Source organism: Frieseomelitta varia, unplaced genomic scaffold, assembly GCF_011392965.1.
Source record: "Frieseomelitta varia isolate USP_RPSP 00005682 unplaced genomic scaffold, Fvar_1.2 scaffold_763, whole genome shotgun sequence".
Classification (NCBI taxonomy): Eukaryota; Metazoa; Arthropoda; class Insecta; order Hymenoptera; family Apidae; genus Frieseomelitta; species Frieseomelitta varia.
In genome coordinates this window covers 52839-71748 of record NW_025110549.1, presented here as the reverse complement: position 1 = coordinate 71748, position 18910 = coordinate 52839, and positions in this window count along the sequence as shown.

Genomic DNA, 18910 nt, shown 5'->3' with positions numbered 1-18910 from the left:
AAAAAAAAAGGAAAGAAAAAAAGAAAGGGACGAGTCACGCTTTTCAAATATTAAATCAAACTTCACAAACACCGTCCCCATTCAACACGAAACAGGAACCACCTACAACCACTGGAAAAAAAAAAGAAAGAAAGAAGAAATGAAAAACATTTCACCCACCCTGCTTCAACACGCGTCATTCTTCCAACACAAAAAGTCGACACAATTACTCAACGTAACAATCACAGAAACCGAGACGAGACTAACCCGAGCCAGTCGACCGAGCAATCTTCTCCACAAAACTCGTGTATACGCGTTTCAACAGCTTTCTCCATTGAAGAAGCGAGGTAGCCCAAGAAAAGTCACCATTTAAATAACTCTCACGGGCCAGACGAAAGGCGCAGGACTCCTTCACTTAAAAACTACCATTCACAAATTTCGAAAGCATCTGGATAGACGCTTCTCTTCAACAGGGTGTTATCGTACTGCAGATTTGCAAAGGAAGATAGTTAAAATAATTTTCTTTCTATAATTATTGTTATATATATATATATATTAATATTAATAATATAAATAATATTAGTATAATATTAATATTAATAATATATAATATCAGTATAATATTAATATTAATAATATATATAATACCAGTATAATATTAATAATATATATAATATCAATATAATATTAATATTAATAATATATATAATATCAATATAATATTAATATTAATAATATATAATATTATATATATGTATATTGTTATAATATATGTTATTCTTTGTCGTTATTAGAGCTGTTGTGTTGTTATATTATTTATTTTGTTATTATTTATGTAATTCATATATTATATTAATATAATTTATTTATTGTATAACATAAAATATATATTTTATATAATAATAATATAATAATATACATATTACATAATATTAATTTAATATTATATACATAATGTATATAATTTAATCTTAATATTATATGTAATATTATATATTACATAATTTAATATTAATATTATATATAATATAATATATTACATAATTTATATATTATATGTTATAACATAGGTACTTACCAAGATAATTACGTGACGCTAAGAAATAATTAATTTCAACAGCCGAAATTTGATTAATTAATTATCTACAAGGGAGCTGTGAAATGAAACAATAACCAATTAAACAACTTTAACCCGAGTAATTATACAATGGCCAAAATACATGCATCGCCAACGTTCCAACGCTACGGAATTAAATCGATCTTCAATTTCAACGAATCCGCGATCGTTGAAACGTTTCGTTTTTAATTCCAAATTCACGGCGTACGACAGCCTGCTGTATTATTTGATCTAGCTGTTTCTCTGACCTCTGCCCTCCACGATCGTCGTCGCCACGCGTGTGTCAATAATATCGCCGGCTTTCTTTGCCAAGAATGCGTGAAATGTCCCGTCTTTAATGGTCTTCTTGTGTTCCCTCTGTTTCGAGTTTACTGCTTTGCCGAACGGTTCTTCCGTGTTCTGTTCGGAATAGAATATCCCAGCATCGAGTAGTAGTTGTGTTCCGCTTACTTGACAATTCCCCGACGTTCCGTTCTTTTGTTTCCTCGGCTTCTTTCTTCTCCTCTGTTCGCTCTTTCTGCTCTCTGTCGCGTTTTAGGCGACGGCGAAAGTATTTCGAGGATGCACGCCACTCGAGAAACGAAGCGAATAAATGCCTTCTCTTTCTCTCCTCTCGGTGTAACGCGAACGAGCGCGCGAGAGAATGCTTCACGTAATTGGAGGGTTTTCGTTGACAATTAATGGACTCGATAAATAGAATAAACCGCTACTGTAAATAGCCGTGCTAATGCATTTATGGAGTAGCGATTGTGTTTGGAATTTCTAGTGTCTTGTCTTCTACGGTTATTTTAAGAACCGTGGAATCAGGTGTGAATCGTCTCCGAATGAAACTGCGATTCCAGATTATGACTGTCGCTGGTCACGTGGTCAAGTTAGTCGCTCTCGTAATCGCGATCCCTGGCGAATTTTGACTGCGAGTCTTTGCACGTTTGTGGCAAATTTGAGATTTAAAAGAAAAATGTAAAAATAATGTATATAATATAATAATACAATTTATAATATGTAAATATTGTATATGATAATGTATCACATAGAATGATAATATAATACATATGCTACAACATGTATATGTATATAATAATATTATATTATATTAATATTAATATAATTATTATATATTATATTATATTATCATAACATGTAATATTATGATAATATTATATAATAATACAATAATATAATATAATAATATTTATAATATAATACAATAGTATAATAATATTATATAACATAATAATATTAATATAATTATTATATTATTATATTATTAATATTATGATAATATTATATAATAATACAATATTATAACATAATAATATTTATAATATAATACAATAGTATAATAATATTATATAATAATACGTAATACAATATAATAGATTATATTATAAAATATATTTCTATAAACACTTTAATAAATTATAAATTAAGTAAATACGCGGACATGTATACTTCCGTACATGTTTCTCAATTTCAAACTTGGAGACCGGGAGGGGGTATTATTGCAGTATTAATAAAATCTTCGAACTTTCCACACGACACACACTCTCCCGAGCAGTCTCAATGACAACGCAAGTAATCAGAAAATGCGCAAGCTTCAAAATCAATTCAAGAAAATTTGCCGTCTACGATTGTGCGTCTCCTTGCATACCGAGTTACTAGAGTTTTGATCCGGCTCGTAATAATGGCAAGAGAGGCCCGTTGCAAACCTGCGAGAAAGAAAAAAGGAAGGACATAGAAGATATAAAAAAAAGGGGGGGGGGGGGACGGTGTAAGAAGCGACGCCTAATGCGAGAAGGAAATAAAAAAGATGAAAGGAGAAAGGAGGAAGAAGCTGGGAAGATTGAGTGGCGAGTCAGTGGACGCGACGAGGCGTGTACCGATCGCGCGGTACGAGGCTTCATCACCCCGTGGTCGCGTTCGTCGTGGATCCTGTCGACGACGGGCGTGATGTGGCCTCAGGGCCAAAACAACGCGCTTCTCTTTATCCGATCTCACTCTCTGTCTTCTTTTTTTTTTTTTTTTTTTTTTTTTTCGTACACCAGAAGACAGGCTTGGACATATTTTATTTCGAACGAAATAAGAAAAATAAGAACATCCAGGGACTGTGACTGTTGTAAATAAAATGAAATAGGTGGAACAATTATTTTATTATATTTTTCGTGGAACGTGTTTCTGGTTTAAAAATAATTTCGATTGTAAGTGATTTGAAACATTTTTTTCAAGCAAGTTTTGTCGGGGGGTGGTTTCAATCCTCCACTTCTACTTTTTTTTTAAAATATTCCTTTTGTTCTACTGAGGATATAAAATTGCATGAATAATATCTGCAGTGAATTATCTGCGATACAGTAGAATTTCATCTGAATCCTCAGAGCAAAAAATTTGCTTCCTCTTGTACTGAATTTCCTTATACGTTTCTCACGATTGCAGACAAAAACTTACAAGATATAAAATTTTGCTGAGAAACAATACTAATAATACATATAAGATTTGTAATGTTTAATAAATGAACGTGATGGAGATATCGCAGACGCGATTCTTCCACAATGTTTCTAATTTTATATACATTCAAGATATTTGAAGAAGGAACTCAACTTCGTTTGAAACAAAAATAGAGCACAACCCTGCAGAGTCACTTGTACTCCAAAAATTAGATTATCGAGAAAAGATTCTCAAGTCCCAAGAAAACATCGAAAATTTATTTAAATTTGTGCTTAAATATCAAATTAAGTTCACTTCGTCTAGTATATAAAAAACAATTATCCAAAAACTCCATTAACGCAACACTTTTGCCTCCCTGCTCGAACGTGAAGGAGACTCGACCGTAAAGGTGGTTTCACACAAAATTTCGTGAAAAAAACAGAAATAATTCATCTCAGTCAGACTCGTCGTTTCTCATTTGCGCTTCGCCCAATCTTTGCTCAAGTCTCTCGTCTCTCTTCCTCGTCGTGTACACGAGCGATCGTCTCGAACGCGTTTTGGCTCTAACTCGAGCGAACGGTAATCCGTTCCCACAGACAAAAGGGCCTCGCGGCCTGTCGACTTCGATCTTCTTTCCACCACCTCGACTGGTTCGTGCCCGTGATCGTGTCTACTGTGCAGGTATGTAATAAGGATGTAACCCGAGATGGCCGGGACAACGAGTACCAGCGATCGGTTCCACGGGACAGGTTCGAGACTGGCTCGATCGCGGACGATCGATCGATCCATCTAGCCGTTTCCAGGAAAAACGTTCGCCTGGAATATCAGACTGAAAATTGGGCAGATGTGTATGATTCGTTTCGCGGATATTTTGAATGTCGAGATATTGACAACGGAGACGGATTATATTGTTTGAGACACTGGGTAATGGTTTTCGAGTTAGGTCTATTAAGGATGGGGATGTTTGATGATGGAAAAATATTTATATTGGTGTATTTTATATGTTCTGCTACTAATATTAGATCCTTCGGTTCATTTGTACTCAACTTAAAAGGCGAACCAGTTCAAACAATTCTCCTTTTGTCAAATTGTATCGAAAATAACGTTGGAGAGGAAAATTTAAGAAATTTGAAAATCTAAGAAATTGAACAAGAATCGGATACGTGCAAATAATAATTTCATCCAATCTGTTTTATTTCTTTTTTTAATAAATATAAAATAATAATAATAATAATAAATGTAAAATAATAATAATAATAAGTAATAAAAATAATAATAATAAAAAAAGAAAAACGTAGTAAAACAGAAGAGGTTCCATCTGAGCTTCAGCGACATTTTTACAAATTCTCCCAAAACGAAGATGCTTTCATTACTCTTTTCGAATCTCTCATGTCAGCAATCGTAAAGCAATCAATCGAAATCACTGCATGTAATTTCTCCCGTTTGAAAATTCAAAATTTCTCTTATCCTCGGAAAATTGTCCGCCAAAGTGACCAAATCTTATCCCCTATTACGACACAACGTATCCGCCATTGCATAAGCAGGACAATCGATCGAGTTGGAAACGCGTCGGAGAGAACCCAGTTGTTGTTATTACGAATCCGCCATGAATTATTTATCCGCTGATCGATCGATGGCCCGAGTTATACATCCAATCTTCCACGATTGGCGTCACTGTGCAGGTATGCACAACAAGGATGTAACCTAAGCCAGGTGGACGTCGACGAGATCCGAGGCTACGTCTATCGAGTCTCGAAAATTCCATTACGGCGATCCAAGTTCGCATTCGGCGGGCTTCCAGGAAGTATGGTCGCCTCGTTGTCCGAAATTTAACTCGAAACTTGCCAACAGCGACCGCAAAAATTGCCGGTGATCGATCGGGGATCGCGTTCTTTGGACATTCTTCGATCGTCGAATTCAAAGCCAGATGATCTCTGGTCTGTCGGCGAGTTTTTTAAAGCGAGGGACGAAAGAATCGATTTGTGTCGGTTTATCGAGTTAGCAGCTCGAAGTTCAAATGATCTCTAGGCTTGAGATTGACTCAACGTTGAAAGTTTATTCAGCAGTCTACAGCTTCATGGTCAAAAGTATTTTCTTGGAGGGAGAGATGAGTATTGTGTTGGTCTATTTTCTGGAGGGAATTAGTAATTATCTCTGGAATCCTCGAAGATCGATTCAAGGTTTATTCAGCAATCTGTAACAGATTGGGAACAAACAGGAAAAAGTTATTGATGGATAGAAATGTTTCACTTGTCAAATTATTTTTAAACGAAAATATGAAACGGAATGTTAGAATCGAAGTGATCTCCGAACTGAAAGAAAATTTCCCGAGAAACAAAATCGAGTCAGACTCGAAATTCTTCCTCCAACAATCAATCTTCAGCACACTCGAGACAAGCTTCAACTTTTCAATCTCACAATCTAAAGAAATGTTATTTATATTTTATATATTTATGTTTCTATAAATTATATATATTATATTTAATATATTTACATTTGTATAAATTATACATATTATACTATGTTTAATATATTTACATTTGCATAAATTATACATATTATACTATGTTTAATATATTTACATTTGCATAAATTATACATATTATACTATGTTTAATATATTTACATTTGCATAAATTATACATATTATATTATATTTAATATATTACTCTAATATATTTTCTTCGCATTTTACATCACTGCAAGTTCCAGAGCACAAGCTGAACAAACGCGAAGAAATTTTTCAAATTGCATTTGTCCACACGCGAACAATTTTCGAGCGAAGAATCTCGAGACGAAGAAATAACAAATGAGGCTATTAGTTTAAGGTCCTCGAGGCGTCCTTCGTACCGAAAGAGACCGCCAATTCAAAGTGAAAACTTCTCAATTTGCCAAACAAGAAGGCAGAAAGGAACGATCGAACGGAAAGTCCAAGTTCTCGGTTGTTTGCCGTTCGATGCGCGTCGAAGGACTGGTAATCGCGCAGCCGAGGTGGAAAGAGCGCCGAGAGGGTGGCGAGGATGAAGATGAAGAAGCGTGAGATAGGTCGTCCAGGAGCGAAGGCTCTTGCTCTTCACCTGGTACCATCTAGAGAGCTCGACAAACACTTGACGGGGGCTCGCGCGAGTCTTCTTCAAAACACGGGCCTCATTGTTGCCGTGTCATCTCTTCGGGTCCTGGGCCATTGTCCTCCGACGCGTGCATTACCAATCGTTCGAATCGATCGGCCCGACACGCTTGATTCAACATTTTCGGCCAGTCTGTTTGAAAATGAAGGGCCAACAACATGAGGAAAATTGGAACTGTTGCTAGCGGAATGGTGCGCGTCAGAATGAAAATGAACTGAAGAAGATTAGGATTGAAGAATGTGTGACCCGAATATGAGGATACTTAGTTGGATTGATTTTTGAACATTTTAGTATCCTCGAACGTTAATGGGAGGATGTTAGAACAGGCGAGTTTGAAGAGATTCTGTACATCAAAAAATATAACAGTCAAAATAATGGGAAAGTTATAAGAAAAAAGAAATAAGAGTTAAATTACTGTAATTCGTTTAATTTCGTCATTCATTTTTTTAATAGTTCATCCGTGGAAATAATCCGTTTGGAAACTCATCTCGAGTATTATTTCGAAGAATCGTTGTATATTATTGTCTAACGAACGCCAGGATAATGAAACATAATTAATCTCAAACATTGACACACCGTGGGAAGAGATTCTTTAATAGCGCAATGCTTGTTTTAAGCAATAAAGAAAATTAATTCAACTTGACATTTATTGCAATTGACACCACCAAGCTCAGTAGAGTTGAGAATGTTTCCTTCCAAAAAATTGCAATATTTCCTCAGTTTTAAAGTATATTCAAACAAAATAGTAAATTTATCACTTCTGAATAATTTCGATCCAATGATATCGTACCGACGAGTTCGATGGAAAAAGAAAGGGACGACGTATTGTCGTATACGGTTTCGGTCACTCGTTATGGTCCGCAATGTCAGTTGCCAGGTCAAGTGATTCAGAATGAACTTCAACTTTCCGCCGTACATTCGCAGCCGTGCTAATCGTGGCAAGCAACGATCTCACGAAAGAAAATCGTCTCGCCAGAGGATGGAAAGTCCGCGCTTTCGTGCCAGCGGTTCTAAGGAGGGAACGGAAGAGGGCGTGAGGGTCGTTTAAAGCCCCATAAAAGAATCACCCGGGACATCTCACTGTCTGAGAATTCGAATTCCCAGTGATCAGCGAACCGATAAAGGAGCGGTCTCGCTTCGTGCCACGGGGTAAGAAGAAGAAGAAGAAGAAGAAGAAGAAGAAGAAGAAGAAGAAAAGGAAGAAGAACCGGAGGTGTCGAGGGGATCCATTTCCAGCGAAGCGGAAGTCACTTCCTGGCCAGGAGATCAGCTGACGCCTGGCCGGTTCGTCTCTAGTGAATGGAATATCGAGAGCAAAGAGTAGAAGAACCACTCTCTCTCTCTCTCTCTCTCTCTCTCTCTCTTCGTCTCTTTTTTCATGGCACACCAGAATCACACGCTCTCTCTGGTCCGAACTCGGCTCCGGAACCGAGAAAGAAAGAGGAGAGAAGACTGGTGGGGAGAACGACGAGAAGAAAGAAATCTTGTCCAGAGAGCGGGACGTATGTGTGTGTGTGTGTGTGTGTGTGTGTGTGTGTATGTGTACTAGCGGCGAGGCGAGTGAAACAAGAAGAAGAACGGAATAAAAGGTTGGCCTGGGCACGAAGGTGAAGCTGAGAAAGAGGGCCTGGAGGTGGAGATGAAGGACTTGCGGATGAAACCGGCGGGGGCGGGGCCCCAGAGTCTGGATGCTGGGATGGAGCCGAGTTCACCATCTTCGTCCATCTCGGACCCAACCCCCTTTCCAGGCCCCGAACCTGGCCCATCTTTCTCTCCTCTCTTCTTCACCACGGATCTTCTCCGCAGTCCTCTTCTTTATTTCGTCTCGCGTCTTTCCTTGACCTTCTCACCTCTGCCTCCAGAGAGGTTGCAGAGGATTGGAGACGTTGAGAATTGCTCGGTTCGTTGAATGATTTTTTTTTTTTTTTGGAAGGGGGGGGGGGGGGTGCACCTTTAGTATGGTTGATAATTTCTGTGGTTTCTTGGATTATTAACGAATCTGGGAATTTCAGTACGTTTGTGTAATAATTCTGGAGTTGAAATGTCTATGGTCTGTTTGTTGGACGGATTTTTTTAATGAATCGGAAACTTTAATGTGTTTTTATGATAATTCTGGTGTTGAACTTGTGGTTTCTTGGATTGGGAGTTCTGTCATACTTCTGAGTTTGGAGTATATAGCATTGAGGTTTCGATATAGTTGGATGATTTCTAGTGCATTGACATTTAATTAGGTTCCTAATTCCAGAGCACAGAGTCGCAATCTTTCAATTTCTATGGTCTTATGTGACTTTCATATTCCCTTTACATCCAAAGTCAATATCAATTTAAAAACTGTGCAAGAACAGTATTACACATTGATGTTTAATGTACATATTCGTCGATCATGATATTTTTCATAATATTCTCATACAAATCCAAACACCAAAAATTTCTCAACAGTAACTCATTGTTAGAAAAATATTCCTCATATTCCTTTCCAAATCATAAAACAGTCTAATGAAAAACCAAGAAGATCCAATGAAAACTTCAAGAATTACAGTACTCGATTAAAATTCTCAGAATCGTCACTCTGTCGTATTTTAAACACACACCACGTTTCCGCCATACGTGGAAAAATTACCAAGAAGAAAAAAACAATTGAAGGAATCAAAGCAGAGGAACATGAAAGGAAACCCAAGACGAAAATAAACTCGCGAATCCTGCCTAATGCCGTACGACGTCGTTCAAAAAGGAAACGGAATTGAAATTGCTCTCTGGCTAACCGTGTAGCAGCTGGTCGTAGAATTAACACGGCTGCTCGCTCGAACGAGATAAGATTGCGATGCATGTAAACCAGGTGTAAGTGATAGACACTCGATAATTAACGGGTATCGAGGTGAGAGATGAGGCAGAGATAGGTTGTTTCCAGCCGGCAGACATTACCCCTGTCGTACCCAGTTCATCATCCGAAGAACTGGTTTGCTTTTTGTCTTTCGTTCGCCTATCGCAACGTGCTTCAACTCGCGACTCGTTTGAAATTCCTCCTCCTCCGCTTCTTCATGCGGCATGTCGTGGAAAACTTTGTCGCGTACATGCAACCTGTCGGCGATTGTGTTTCACGCGTCGTCGACGATCGAACTGTAATTTCCTCAGGCTTCGTGACAAGCACTGTCACTAATCTTCCGCGAACACGTTGCATTCAGTTGGCGCACTGCTTGGAGAATGATTTGGAGAAGCGCTCTAGATTTAGAAAGTCGTGGTTTTCCTTTTTTTTTTTTTGAAAAATTGATACTTTGCCATACCTTTCCTCCCTTGAAACCATACAACATTTGCATGAAACAATTTTTCATCAGACGTGTAATTTAAAAAGTCACTTCAAGTAAATTAACGTGAATCGCTCTGTATAAAAATAAAACGATCAACGGCCAGGATCGAAGAAAAGCTTGCACGACGTTCGTTCAAGGGGGGTGCAAAAGGCGCGGTTTAATTGTATATTTCCGATCGTTGTCCGTGAAGTCAAGACTCGCGACTCGTCTCGAGAATTATTTCGCGCGCGTTCTTTGTGATCGTTCCTCTCCCCTCCTCCCTCTCTGTCTTTTCTTTTCATAAAAAAAAAAAGAAAAATCACCACTGTATCTTCACCCCCGTGTGTGCGTGCGTGTGTGTCTGCCTCCCTTCCGCCCTTGTGCACCTAATGGATTACCGACCAGGCCATTTTTCAGCCGAAATGGATTTTCATAAGGGCCGACATTCTCGGCTTTGGCCGGCCGCGCGCATTCTCTATCGTTCTCCGTTTCGCTCTGTCTCCGGTCCGCCAAAATGTTTGTAAATAGATTTAAGTCTGGGAGGGGCTCAGGGTGTACCCCGCTGGGTGAACAAGGCACCCCATCGCGCACCGCGGCCGGATACATTTCTCGGCCTCTTCACCATTCTTTCCCGGCCACCTTTTGTATTTTCTACCACCTTCTCGCTCTCGCTCTCGCTCCCTCTCCTCTTCCAATTCCACTTCTCCAGCCTCCTACTTGCCTCTTCCATTCCTTCCGTTCCCTTTCGTACTCCTACGCTTATCAGCGGGAAAATTTGCAACTTTACTTTTATCAGAATTCAAAAATTTCGAAATTTCGATTTACTTGCAAACGCTGGATTGTTTGTTTTGGTTTCCAATGTTTATTTACATTTTTTTTGATGTAAATACACTTTGTTTCCAAAAATTTTGAAAATTTGCAAGCAGAATTTCGAAAACTTGGAAATTTCGGTTTGTTTGCAAACATTGGTCTATTTATTTTGGTTTCCAAAGTTTATTTATATTTTTTTAATTGTTTATTTTGGTTTTCAATGTTTATTTATATTTTTTGACTGTTTATTTTGGTTTTCAATGTTTATTTATATTTTTTTGATTGTTTATTTTGGTTTCCAATGTTTATTTACATTTTTTTGATGTAAACACACTTTGTTTCCAAAAATTTTGAAAATTTACAAGTGAAATTTCGGAAATTTGAAATTTCGCTTCGTTTGCAAACACTGGATTGTTTCTTTTGGTTTCCAAAGTTTATTTATATTTTTTTGATTGTTTATTTTGGATTCCAATGTTTATTTACATTTTTTTGATGTCAACACATTTTATTTTGAAAAATTTTTGAAAATTTTTAATCGGAACCTCGAAAACATTGAAATTACGCTTTGTTTGCAAACATAGGTCTATTTATTTTGGTTTCCAAAGTTTATTTATATTTTTTTGGTTGTTTACTTTGGTTTCCAATGTTTATTTACATTTTTTTGATGTAAACACACTTTGTTTCCAAAAATTTTGAAAATTTGCAAGTGGAATTCCGGAAACTTTGAAATTTCGGTTTGTTAGCAAACACCGCATTGTTTGTTTTGGTGTCCAATATTTATTTACATTTTTTTGATTGTTTATTTTGGTTTCCAATGTTTATTTACATTTTTTTGATGTCAACACACTTTATTTTGAAAAATTTTTAAAAATTNTTCAGTCGGGATCTCGAAAACTTTGAAATTTCGTTATGTTTGCAAACATTGGTCTGTTTATTTTGGTTTCCAATGTTTATTCATATTTTTTTGATTGTTTGTTTTGGTTTCCGATGTTTATTTACATTTTTTTTGATGTAAACACACTTTGTTTCCAAAAATTTTGAAAATTTGCAAGTGGAATTCCGAAAACTTTGAAATTTCGGTTTGTTAGCAAACACCGGATTGTTTGTTTTGGTGTCCAATATTTATTTACATTTTTTTGATTGTTTATTTTGGTTTCCAATGATTATTTACATTTTTTTGATGTCAACACACTTTATTTTGAAAAATTTTTAAAAATTTTCAGTCGGGATCTCGAAAACTTTGAAATTTCGTTATGTTTGCAAACATTGGTCTGTTTATTTTGGTTTCCAATGTTTATTCATATTTTTTTGATTATTTGTTTTGGTTTCCGATGTTTATTTACATTTTTTTTTGATGTAAACACACTTTGTTTCCAAAAATTTTGAAAATTTGCAACTGAAATTTCGGAAATTTGAAATTTCGCTTCGTTTGCAAACACTGGATTGTTTGTTTTAGTTTTCAATGTTTATTTACATTTTTTTTATTGGTTGCTTTGGTCTCCAATGTTTATTTACATTTTTTTTGATGTAAACACACTTTGTTTCCAAAAATTTTGAAAATTTGCAAGTGGAACCTTGAAAACATTGAAATTTCGTTTGTTTGCAAACATTGGTCTGTTTATTTTGGTTTCCAAAGTTTGTTTATATTTTTTTGATTGTTTGTTTTGGTTTCCAATGTTTATTTACAGGTTTTTGATGTAAACACACTTTGTTTCCAAAAATTTTGAAAATTTGCAAGTGGAATTTCGAAAACTTTGAAATTTCGTTTTGTTTGCAAACATTGGTCTGTTTATTTTGGTTCCTAGTGTTTATTATCATTTTTTTGATTGTTTGTTTTGGTTTCCAATGTTTATTTACATTTTTTTGATGTAAACACACTTTGTTTCCAAAAATTTTCGAAAATTTGCAATCGGAATTCCGAAAACTTTGAAATTTCGCTCTGTTTGCAAACATTGGTCTGTTTATTTTGGTTTCCAAAGTTTATTTACATTTTTTTGATTGTTTATTTTGGTTTTCAATGTTTATTTACATTTTTTTGATGTCAACACACTTTATTTTGGAAAATTTTTGAAAATTTTCAGTCGGGATCTCGAAAACTTTGAAATTTCGCTCTGTTTGCAAACGTTGGTCTGTTTATTTTGATTTCCAATGTTTATTTACATTTTTTGACTGTTTGTTTTCGTTTCCAATGTTTATTTACTGTTTTTTGATGTAAACACACCTTATTTTGAAAAATTTTCAAAAATTTGCAATCGTAATTTTGGAAACTTTGAAATTTCGCTTTGTTTGCAAACATTGGTCTGTTTATTTTGGTTTCCAAAGTTTATTTACATTTTTTAAATGTAAACACACTTTGTTTTCAAAAATTTTCGCGCTTTATAAAATTATTGTGGATGGGGATGTTCAATTCAGCAAGTATATCAATTTGTTCTGTCTGCTTGCGTTGTAATTAGATCGCGGGTGTTTGGTAGCAAATAGCGACTGTTGTAATATTTGTTTAAATACAAAATTTTTTTTTTACCTCATTTTTTTTTAAGTAATAGGAACTATGTAACTTTTTCAACCACCTCGTTCTGGGAAAGCCGCTAGACTAGAAATATTGTTTATTTTTAAGAATCTTATTAACAGACGATGTCCTACGATGTCCTCTTGTTGAAGATGTTCACTGCACGAATACTTTTTACGCTGCACGACTGTATACACTGTAAATTGTTAAACAAATGATAGTCTTCAGCGTAAATTCCCTTTACGAATATTACACTTCTTTCCAATATCAGTGAATTATAGTTGTGCCGGCGCATATAAATCGCTCACAATACGCACATAAATTATAACACGGTAAATTATCAGAAAAAAACGTGTGCCTTCAGATGTGAATTTAATACAAACACCGAAATTCCGCTCGCAGATCACAGTATTGTACTTCCCTCCAATATATACACAGAAAATTAAATCAAACAGAAAAAAAAAAAAAAAAGAAAGAAAAAACACACACACACGCACGGGGTAAAATATTTCCATGCGAGCTGTTTTCGCTCTTCCTCGCTCTTTCTCTCGAGTCTAATGTTTCCCGGTCTATTTGACAATGTGCTCTAACACAGCACGCACTGTGTTGGCCGTGCAAATTATTAACCTAACGTTCAAACACGCGCTTTCTTCGGAAGCGATAAATCATCGGTATGAAAACACATTGTGTTTGCCTTGTGCACTTCGTCGTTGTGTAAATTTGCGCGGGATCCCGCTACGAGGAAACACGCCGCTCGTACGTGAATTCAATGGAAATCGTGGATAACTGTGGGAACAAAGATAATTTTCGTAGCCACGGCCAAGCGCCTTCCGAGCTCAGACTCACGGTGATAAATCGCAAAACCGTGAGCATCCTCGATAACAAAAGGGAGATCCCCTTGAGTTGATCATTCGACGATGAGTTCGCGATTATTTCGGTGTGTGTATGTGTGTGTGTGTGTGTTTTAATTCGACATTTGGTATCGTTTCGTCGAGTCTGTTGGTAAGAGTGAAAATGGAAAGATTTGTAGAAATTAATTATTTACTACGTAGGGAGCAATGTAGATTTCAGTATGGATCGAGAATTAAAGAGATACAATGAACAACCTAGAAACAGAATCGAGTTGGAGAATGAATATTGGTTTAATTTATCGGATGACAAAAATTTGGGTTTAAATAGGGGAAGTTTCCTAGATATGTATGGAGATGCTTAAAAGAGTTGCAAATGAAATTTATGATAACATTAATCATATATAAAAAAGAAACGAAGCGGAGTAAGGTATTTGAAAAAGAATGAAATGAAAAGATTTAGAACAATTACGAAAGAAATTAAGAGTTGTAATTATTTAAATGGGGGGGAGAGGGTGGATGTACATATTGGTTTAAGAAACTGATAACATATAAATGTTATTGAATTTTTAACATAATATACTGTAGTAATACAATTTACTACAGTAATGTACTGTAATAATACTATAGTAATACAATATTTTTAAATTGTATTACTATATTATTATTACTAATATTAGTAATTATAGTAATTACATTATTATTATATATATAATATTATTTATTATTTATTTTATTTATTTTATTATATATATTACTATACATATATTATTTATTTTACCACATACATTACGTGTTAACATATTTTATTATATTACACATTCCAATATTACATCACAATATTTCTCTTTTTATTTTGTTGAAATCTGGCGACAATTTATTCAAATCACAACATTGTCTTCGCCACGATATTGCCGAAGACGTAACAATTCATTTTATTTCAAATTGTCACCCTTCCCGCGGATCCTTTTTTTTCCCCGAATGAAATATATCGTTGCACGTATTTCAGAGTTCTGACCGCGTCGGGATTCCGTGGCCCCCATTGAGAACGATGGCCGAAAGATCGCGAGATGCCTCTCGACAATGCACGGCATCGTGTTCGACAACGGGGTACGAACACGAGACGCGTCTTACAATACCACGAATTTGCAACTCTCCTTGCGGCAATTAGCCCCTATTGAACGGTGCACGACAGCTCGAAGGGGACCGGTCCCGCCTTCTTCTTCTTCTTCTTCTTCTTCTTCGTTTCGTGGCTGCCACCGCCTCCCTTTTCCTCCCCTTATCGCTCGTTCTTCTCTCAGTGTCTCCTCGCGAGGTGAAAATCGGGGCTCTCGATGGCCTCTCGCTCGTCGGTACCGCCGATGTCACGGCCACGTGCACACGCAATCGCCACAAGCGAATCGCACGCCCATCGGCTGTCGGATGAATTTCAATTAAGCGGCACACACGCGGACCGCCTCTCTCAATGAAACGGAGCTGCACGGGCTAGTTTCGATGCCACGCATCGCGGCGAACGTGTCACGAGATATCGTGCTCTCCCCGACTCAATAGCCGCCCTTAATCCTTTTCCCATCGTGGAACCGGCTCTCTCTATCTCTCTTTCTCTCTCGTGGCGAGAGTTGCGAGAGTTTTTGGCTAACCTTGTGCTTCGACGCGTGGTTCTCGAAAGAGAGTCAAAAGTGGGTACATAAATTGCGAAATGTACACAGGTACATACGTGATACTCGCGGCGTTTGAGCTATGTTTGACAGAAAAGTATAAAATATTGTCTGTAATGTTTGATTATCATTGAATTACTCGTAACATTTTAGAAAGATTCAAGGGTTTTGAAGGGTATCTTCTTAGGTACGCCAACACATGTATGTAGGAGTAGATCTAAAGATAAGAAATGTACGACAATAGTTTGAATTAAGGCCATTCGCAATTTACGAGGTCTTACAAGTTTTACATTTTCTTTTTTTTTTTTTTCTTTTGTCTAAAATTACACGTAATTTAATAATGAATTTTATTGACCAAAGTCCACAGATATAGAGACGAATTATCGTATACGGTTCGGTCACTCGTTATGGTCCGCGCACCAGTTGCCAGCGCAAGGGGTTAAGAAAACAGAGCAAAACTGTTTTTTTATTATTTTATTTAATTTAATTTAAATTATTTTTATTTCATTTCTATTCAATTTAAATTATTTTATTTAAATTATAATTCCATTTCCTAGGCATTTCCCACGGATACGTATGAGCACACATATAAAGACAATAATCTCTGGCCATTGACTTGGCATCACTCGCATTTTACGACGTTTTTAATGAAATATAAAATATAACATTGTTATATATAAAATATAACGTATAACATATAAAATATAATATTGTTATATATAAAATATAAAATATATAACATATAAAATATAACATATATGTTATATATAAAATAGCGTCTGCATCTGCTTGCGACACCCGGCGAATTAAACAGACACTACATCCACTCGGATCTCCGAAAGTCACCCTAAAGCCACCAACATCCTCGAGCACGCTTTCACGCGCGTTCTATCGACCACCGACGCCCTCCTATCACCCAGGTATACAAACACAGAACAGAAAGCTCGAAAAAGAAGAATCCTTCCCTCCTCTTGCAACTATCAAACGAGAAGGAAAAAAAGCAGAAGAAGAAGAAGAAGAAGAAGAGGATCGCCGTGACCGAATGATCCTCGACATCGGTCGTATTTATACTCCTGTTTGCCTCCTGATTCGCCACGGATACGACTCTCAAAGTCCTGGTGTCCGGTCAAAACACGCATTCGTTCTCTTCCTCCCTCCTCTGGCGTTCCGTTTACCTGGCGCGAACGCCTTTTTCCGCGCGCACCCGCGTGAAATCGCGTAAATCCCCGGACGCGCCTCTAAGGAAAAATCGCGTTAAGCGGAACTTTCGGGGGAAAAAAACTCGACTTCGGGGGGGTTGAAAAGGTTGACCGCGTTACGACGTTATGAAAAGAAGGGAAAAACGGGGGAGATGGTCGCGCTCGTTTGTGTTTGCGTTTCACGGATGGTAGGCGAAGTCAAGGCAGGGATCAGTCTCGCGCGAGAGGGTGCCTTTAACGCGAGATGGGACCGCTGGATTTTCAGAGTCATTGCTCTTTCATAGTTTCGATGGGGGAGAGACTTTTGGATGGGAGGAGAAAGGGATTGTCTCGTGGTTGTGTGTTGGTAGGTCGGGATTTCCTTTCTACTTTTTTTCTCTTCTTTTTTTTTTTTTTTTTTTTTTCCACAAAGTTTGCACGATCCGCGTGCAAAAACACACGCAGAACGTAGGCGTTGTACGAAGTTTCGCTACAAACGCTTAGTTACAATGTCGTAAGTGGATGCGAAATTTCGAGAAATTTGAGGGCGCAAATGTAAGGACGCAAGAATGCAAGGCGTGTATAATAAATCAATTGTTCCGCTGCGTGTTGCCGTAATGTCACTAATGCGCGTTCAGGACTTTTTCAAAACTAAGAAAAGAATGTCGAGGATGCAAAAGTGTGTGTAAAACATTCAAAACGGAGTGGTTATCCGAATCCTCGCCTCGAGTTTCATTTCTTTCAATTCCGAAAGGAAAAGCGAAACAATCGCAGACTGAAAGTAACGCAGAACAGAATAAACCGAACTATAGATCAAAGTTTGGCCAAAGCTGGAAACCACTGGCCTGCCGTGTGACCCGTATTTTTTTAACGACGCTTGTGAACAAGCCCTTGGCGTCGCGATAAGCGGCAGCTGCTTGAATACAGCTTGATCTCGGGTCAGAAAAGCTCAGTGAAAATGAATCAATTCCTTTTCGCTATCACGCGGCACGTAGGTCGCGAGAAGTTGAAAGCGACTTTGGCCAATCTGCCGTAAATACAGGACGTTACGTCTTTCTCTCCGGGGCTGTGTGCACATATGTACATAGTATGTGTATGTATACACGAACAGGCTAGGCGTGCATCGAAGCCAAGAAAATTTACTAGCTTCGTGATCTGAGAAAATTAACACTCTGTTGGTACCAATATTTGGAGAATTACCTTCCGATTAATTAAAAAGCTGAAAGTTGTAGATTTAGAATTTAAGGTTTCTGAATTTAAGGTTTAGGCTATTCTCTGTCTCGTCAGTAAATAACGATAAAGTTTTTTTAAATTTCAACGTGTAAACATGCACAACGAGCGTAATAAAAATGGCACGTAATATAGGTACGAGACTGTGTAAAGTATCCTATCATAAAGTGGATGAAACTAATATCTAAGTGAAATTTCTTTCATCACGCCAATAAAAAAAAAAAACACCGAGCCTATATAAAAGTGACAGATATTATCGCTTCTAAAAAATTCTTCTCAATTGCTCCAGTTACGTTAAACGTCTCGGCTGCTAAATTTCGGCCGGTGTAGCCCCAATCCGAAGCGTCTGAATGATTCAAAACAGTAATAGACGTGCACCCCATTCAAGCCTCCCCCGTTTGAAGCTTCGGCTCGCTTTAAATTAACTTCGAGCCGTGCTCCTTAACGTTAACTTTGTTAGCCAGCCGGTAATAAAACATTCAACCCCCCCGCTTCGTGTCCATTTATCCTGCTGAATAAAAGAGTACACAGGCCGGTATCGTAATTACTGTTTGAACAGCTCATTGGTTGCTCGTTAATCGAAAGCCCGATAAATAAATTGAAGGAAGCAGCTGCAACACCGGGGCACGGGACAAACGTGGCTATTAAATCGGACTGTGTTTCTCCAGCTTGGAGAGATCAGGATCCATCTCGCGCGAAATCGGCCTTGGAACTTACGTTCCCCCTTGTATTTGCAATTTAAATTTGTGGA